Raw genomic sequence first — 7,533 nt, forward strand, 5'->3', positions numbered from 1 at the left:
ATGTGGCAAGAACAAAGGGAAGAATAAAGTTGTCAAGACTACTTCCTTCAAGAAGAAAAAGAATAAGGCTGAGATGAACTGCTACACTTGTGGTGAGCTTGGACACTTCTCTAAGGATTGTCTAGATCGTGCAGACCGCAAGGGCAGAGGGGCCAATGGGTCCAAAGATGTTAACATGGTGACCATAGGCAACACTGGAGATGGGTATGGTAATCTACCTACTATTCTTTTAGTTTTTCATTCCACTAGTTGGTGGCTTGATACGGGTGCTAATGTTCATGTGTGTGCTGACATCTCCATATTTTCTTCTTACCAGGTCGCCCATGATTCCTCCGTGCTGATGGGGAATGGGTCACATGCTGCTGTTCATGGTGTTGGTACGGTAGATCTAAAGTTTACTTCGGAAAAGATCGTGCAGCTAAGGAACGTGCATCATGTCCCTACCATCAACAAGAATCTCGTGAGCGGGTCGGTCCTATGCAAGGATGGGTTTAAGGTAGTCTTAGAGTCCAATAAATTAGTCGTGTCAAAACATGGATAATTCGTTGGTAAAGGCTATGAGTGCGGAGGCTTGTTCCGCTTTTTCCTTGCAGACTTTTGTAATAAGTCTGTGAACCATATTTGTGGCAACATTAGTGAGATGCGAGTACTTGGCATTCATGTTTGTGTCATATTAATTTTGGTTTAATATCTCAGCTGTCCAGCATGTGTTTAATTCCAAACCTCACCATTGCCAAAGGTTCTAAGTGCCATAGTTGTGTGCAATCAAAGCAACCTCGGAAGCCTCACAAGGGGGCTGAGGAGAGACACTTGGCACCTCTAGAACTCATACATTCTGATCTGTGTGAGATGAATGGTGTGTTTACAAAAGGTGGAAAGAGATACTTCACGACTTTGATTGATGATGTGACTAGATTTTGCTATGTTTACTTGTTGCGAACTAAGGATGAAGCATTAGACTACTTTAAAATTATAAGGTTGAGGTTGAGAATAAACTTGAGAGAAAAATCAAGCGTCTAAGGTCTGATCACGGTGGTGAGTACTTTCCAAAAATCTTTGATGAATTCTATGAGGAACATGGTATTATTCATGAGAGGATGCCTCCTTATTCGCCCGAGTCCAACGGGATAGCTGAGAGGAAAAACCGCACACTAACTAACTTGGTTAATTCCATGTTAGATACTATTGGTTTATCTAAGGCATGGTGGGGGGAGGCTCTATTGACTTCATGTCATGTCCTGAATAGAGTTCCAAATAAGAATAAAGATCAAACTCCATATGAGATGTGGATTGGGAGAAAACCATCACTTTCTTATTTGCGTACTTGTGGGTGCTTGGTAAAAGTCAATGTACCCATTCCGAAGAAGCGCAAGTTAGGATCAAAAATAGTGAATTGTGTCTTTCTAGAATATGCTCAAAGGAGCATTGCTTATAGATTTTTTAGTGGTTAAATATGAGATTCCTGATATGCATGTTGATACTATTATGGAATCTCGTGATGCAACATTTTTTGAGAATATATTTCCTCTTAAAGATATGCATAGCAACTCTAGATTTTCTGATGAAATAACTCCTGAACCTACTGCACCTGTTGAGTCTTCTGAACAACCCGATGAGCATGAGCATGAGGACGTCCTAGAGAATGATGACAGTGAAGCTCCTAGAAGGAGTAAGAGACAGTGGGTTGCAAAATCCTTTGGTGATAATTTTACTGTGTACCTTGTGGACAATACTTCCACGTCCATCACTGAGGCATATGCATCTCCAGATGCAGATGATTGGAAAGAAGCTGTCCAAAGTGAGATGGATTCAATTCTTTCTAATGGGACATGGAAGCTCACTGAACGACCCTATGGTTGGAAACCAGTGGGTTGTAAATGGGTGTTCAAGAATAAGCTTAGGTCTAATGGTACTATTAAAAAGTACAAGGCTAGGCTTGTGGCCAAAGGTTACAAACAAAAAGAAGGTGAAGACTTCTTCGATACCTATTCACATGTCGCTAGATTGACCTCTATTCAGCACTACTTTCTCTGGCTACCTCGTATAGTCTACTTTCTCTGGCTACCTTGTATAGTCTTATCGTCCACCAGATGGATGTAAAGACAATTTTCCTAAATGGAGAGTTGGATGAGGAGATCTATATGGATCAGCTTGACAGGTTTGTGGTGAAGGGTCAAGAAAGCAAGGTGTGTAAGTTGTTGAAGTCTTTGTATAGCCTTAAACAAGCACCTAAGCAATGGTATGATAAGTTTGAAAGAACTTTAACTTCTGCGGGCTTTGTCATTAACGAGGCTGATAGATGTGTGTACTATCGCCATGGTGGGGGTGAAGGAGTTATATTAGGCTTGTATGTAGATGACATATTGATCTTTGGCACAAACATTGATGTGATTAATGAGATCAAGTTTTTTCTATCATAGAATTTTGATATGAAAGATCTAGGAGAAGTTGATGATATTCTGAACATCAAGCTGATTGAGGATGAGAATGGGATTACTCTTTTGCAATCCCATTATGTGGAGAAGATTTTGAACCGTTTTGGTTATATGGATAGCAAGGCTTCTCCAACACCTTATGATCCCAGCGTGATACTCAGAAAGAACAAGAAAATTGTTAAAGACCAATTGAGATACTCTTAGATTATCGGTTCACTCATATACTTGGCTAGCGCAACGAGACTCGACATAGCTTTTGCTGTGAACAAATTGAGTAGGTTCATGTCAAACCCGGGTTCTGATCATTGGCATGTACTTGAAAGGATTATGCGCTACTTGGTGGGTACTATGAGTTATGGGATTCAGTATTCCGGGAACCCTGCTATGCTTGAGGGATATAGTTATTTGAACTGGATTTCGGACGCTAATGACCTATATGCCACGAGTGGGTATGTGTTTACCCTTGGAGGTGGTGCAATATCATGGAGGTCTTGCAAACAAACCATTCTAACGAAGTCAATCATGGAAGCAGAACTTACTGCTTTGGAAACAGCCACTGTTAAGGTAGAGTGGCTGCGTGATCTCTTGATGGACTTGCCTGTGGTTGATAAACCAGTGCCGGCAATCCTTATGAACTGTGAAAATCAAATGGTGGTAGTCAAAGTGAACAGTGCTAAAGATAACGCAAAATCATCAAGACATGTTAAGAGACGACTGAAGTCTATCAGGAAGTTGAGAAACTCCGGAGTAATAAGTGTGACTTATATTCAAACAGACAAAAACCTGGCAGATCCCTTTACATAAGGGCTATCACGGAATGCGATAGAATGTGCATCAAGGGAGATGGGTATGAGACCCGTTTGAGTTGCCGTAGTGGTAACCCAACCTATGTGATCGGAGATCCCATGAATTAGGATTTGGGAAAAACACAACTGTCGGTTGACTGCTCTCTATGTATAGATGCAATACTCTCAAATGCTGTAAGGAAGGTTAGCTATATGCTTTAATGTGTTTCTATTGGCTTGATTAAGCGAAGATGCTGTCCTACTGAGCATTCTTGAAAGAACACACCAATATGAGCCCGACTGTAGAGCGTCGCAGTCTATGAGACTTGGGTGATCTTTAGTGATCTCATGAAGAGACCAAAGAGTATGACGAATATGCTACACCTGCGGGGTAGGCTACTGGCAGCCAGGTACTAGTTCCGACTTTGAGTGAAACTTGTCTGCACAAAACTTGCAATTCAAGGTTTAGTCCATTGTCAAAACTTGAAGCTCTAGGCGAGAGTTCAACTTAACAGTCCTTATTGAAACACTGGTATAAAACAGCAGTGAGAAACAGGCAAAATCTTTGATGGACATTTGAGATCTGGTGGTGGATTGATAAAATAATGGGCTTGGCCCATTGCAATTTCAGAAATTCCAAATAAATCTCAAAGTCCCATGTTTGCATGAGCAAGTGGTTGGAGTGGTGCAAATCTTTAGTTCCACGTTGCTAGTGGAGGAGAAGGATGACCAACATAAATATGGAGGTTGTCTCCACTCCTCCAAGCTATGTGTGTGGAAAAAGAAGGAAAGCTCCACACGAGCGCACTCGCTCGCCACGCCACGCCTCATCTCGCTGGGCTGGGCCGGGCTGGGCGAAGGGCGCGGGAATGCAACACCTCTATAAATGGTCCACCGAAATCCGGCCTCCAACCTTGCGGTGGCGTGGTTTCCTTTTGCCGTTTTAGTTTTTGGTTACTTGGCCTTCAAGTCAAGATATATGGAAATTTAATCGGTTTAGATCACGATCGCGATGTAAGATCATAGGTTCTCCTATATATACGACCTATCAGCCTCTACCGAAAGTAGATCTAATCGAGCTAGGGTTTTGCCACTTCTCGCTGCTGCGCCGCCACCGTAGTCTACTCCATCTTGAGCGCCGGCGTGCACCAGCGAATGGGAGAGCAGGTCTTTGGAACCTCTTGCTCTTGTGATCCTGCACCGGGAGAGGGCAAATAAGATTTTTGGAAAGCGCTCCGCGCGGCTACTCAGAGTCTTCGCCACAGCTCGTCTTCCATCCAAGTCCAGCGTTGCGGCGTGCCATCGTCTTCAACGTCGTCTGCTGCGCTCCGTCTGCAACACTGTCGTCATTCCATCAGTACCACTTGTCATCACAGCTGAGTACGTACACCGTGATCTAATCTACTATTTCAGCATGCTTTCTGAGATTATGTTGGTGTGTTTGATGTTGCCTAGTATGTTAGAGATTTGCATGTTAGGTTTTGTTCTTGTCATTGTCTAATTTTCCAACAGCACGCACACACAGTGCTAGTTGTCTGGTGGTTGGAACGACATCCAGATTCTAGCGGTGAACTGACCCATGCACGTAGTAAGCTTACCTGCATACAAATTAAGAAAAAAAGCTATCAACCATAAACTACTTGACTGATGTATAATCAGTTACGGTCCGAATGTATATTGATCAGAAGCTATAAACGACCAGTAAAAGCAGGTAAAACTGATGCATAGTATTATAGAATTAATTCAATGCGAGAGAGAATTACAAACGTGAAAGGAGTTCCTCTCAGCATTTTCATCCTTTAGTACCGGGAGTAGCATGGGGCGAACAGGTTGCGGCTCTCCTCCAACCCATCCCACTGCAGCTTGTCCCACCAGTCCTCCTCATAGTCCACCAATGCCGGTGCCTTATCATTTCCGCGGCCACTATGAATGGCCGGCAGCCTCCTGAGACTCCAGCAGCCCCTAACCTTGATGGTTTCCAAAGCAAGAGCCAACATATCGGTTTCACATATCTGCTGCAACATGGGGAGATCATGGAGATGGATACGCTTGAGCCTTGGGAACTTTATGGTGGTAGCTCGTCCCCCTCTCTATGGTTCCCCCTTTGGAAAAATCTGTCCAAGTTCACCGCAATATGTGATATGGATGATTTCCAAGCTAGGTAGGGTGGCGAAGGACCAGGGTAGTACGAATTTGAGGCTGGGACAGGAGTGTAAGTGTATATTCCGTAGTTTCCCAAATGCAAGAAAAGGATCAGCATCGTCGTCAATGAACCTGATTCCTTTGCTCCATATGCACTGGACTTCACGGAGATGAGATGCCTTAAAGGTCTCTAGGCTCATGAAAGATTTTACATGTATATGATCAAAGTTTTTACGGAAGACCGTCTGAAGCTTGGGACACCAATCAATCATGCACCATCTCATATTTACAAATTGCTCAAGAATTCTCTTAATGCTACAAAAAGTGATGGAGCTGTGGTCATGCACATGCAGGGATTGGACTTCATAAAGCAGATAATCCATACTTCGCTTATCAGGATTCTTATTGGTGGCTTCCGAACTACATCCTCCCTCAGAAATTTCAATGTAACGCTGCAGAGTTTGAAGTGCCATTATCTCTTGCATTAAAGAGCCATCATCCTCAGCATCACCTTGTCCAACCATATTGTTATGGACACCAAGATAGGGGAATGATGACCTTACTGCTTGAGGAACACTCCATTCATCACCAGAGCTAATATCCTTCTCTTTGTTAACTCCTTTAACTTGTGAATGCCATACAGTGGAAGATAGATGCAAATGGAAACAATTGAATACAATGTCAGATGGATTTCCAAACATAAAACCTCGAAGAAACCTTACATCTGTAACAACGATATGCACCAGTGGTACTAGAGAGGTAGTATCCTGCTGAGATCCGTGACAACCATCATCCAATGATCTTGTTTCCTTTCTTGAAGTATCTACACATAACAACTTTAGTGGTGGTTTTTTTATATTACGCCACCGCACTCTACGAAGCTTCTCACGGCCCATTAGAAAAATCCGCTCTTGGACCTGCATAGCTTCCAGGTTTAGTGCTTCGACTGCCGTGCCAGAGAGGTTCAGCTCCTCGAGGTCTGGCAATCCACGCAGGAACACATCCTTCAACTGTGTCAGCCCTTGCAGGGAGATCTTAGAGACCCTTGGAAGTTTCTGTCTTGTTTCACGTGCACTAGGGCGATCCTCTGTTCCTGGGACCTGCAACAAATGCTTCCATCTTAACGCTGGTCCAAATCCATTGAAGCTTAATGACTCCAGTGATGCCGGGAGCACACCAGGTTCAACAGTTTCTAACCCGTCACATCCATCAAGAATAAGCACCTTCAGTCTACTACTTGCCGAAGACAGGTTTGGCAAGGATTCCATTGTGCTATTGCCAGATAGGTCGAGAAGCTCCAACTTTCCGTTTCTGTAGGCGAATCTTGCAGTAAAACCTCCAAGAACGTAGGAGATTCAACTACTCTTAACTTTCGAAGATTGTGCGACCATTTAAACTTGGACGTAGTGGTACACCAGCTCCGCCTACCAGCACTGACTGCTTTCAGATTTAGCTCTCCGAGTTCAACCATTAGCTCCATCATCTCAGGGGTTAATATCCATGCCCAGTCTGTGCGACGTATGTCCAGAACCCATAGGCCTTTGAGGGATATCCACCTGCTCTCCTGCTTCTCAACCAATTCATTAGCTACCTCATTGTCACTGCAGCTGTCGATCCAGAGAAGTCTCAGGCTGTGGCAGCAGAGGAAAGGAGGCGATGCAAAGCTGAAAGCACATGAAGAGAGTTTTAGCACTCGGAGCTGGTTTGATTGATGAAACAAGTTGGCTGGAATATCTAAGGTTTGCAATACCAAGAAGTAGGATGTTGCCTCCTGCAGTATGGTTTGCATATTTTGAGATTTCAAAATACTCGGTGTCATTGAAATCCATCTGTACCTATTTTTTTCAGGTAATGTTAGATATATGGGCTTGCCCTATATAAATGATAATTCTGAATAAATCTCTAAAGCCCATTAGCGTAAAAAGGGGTACACCATCTATTAGTCCCATATTGCTAATAGATGAGGGTGTTGGAGCTTTTCCTCCCTATATATATGGACCACCTCTCTCATAAAAAAGATGCAATATAGACTACTATACGGGAAGGCCCCCAGGTTAGGGTATCCCTAAGGTGGTCTGTACTTAGGTTTTTGCCACCTGTCGCTGCTGCACCGCCACCGTAGTCTACTCCATCCCGATTATTGACGTGCACCGGCGATTGGGAGAGCAGGT

This window comes from Setaria italica, chromosome V (genome assembly GCF_000263155.2).
Source record: "Setaria italica strain Yugu1 chromosome V, Setaria_italica_v2.0, whole genome shotgun sequence".
Taxonomy (NCBI): Eukaryota; Viridiplantae; Streptophyta; class Magnoliopsida; order Poales; family Poaceae; genus Setaria; species Setaria italica.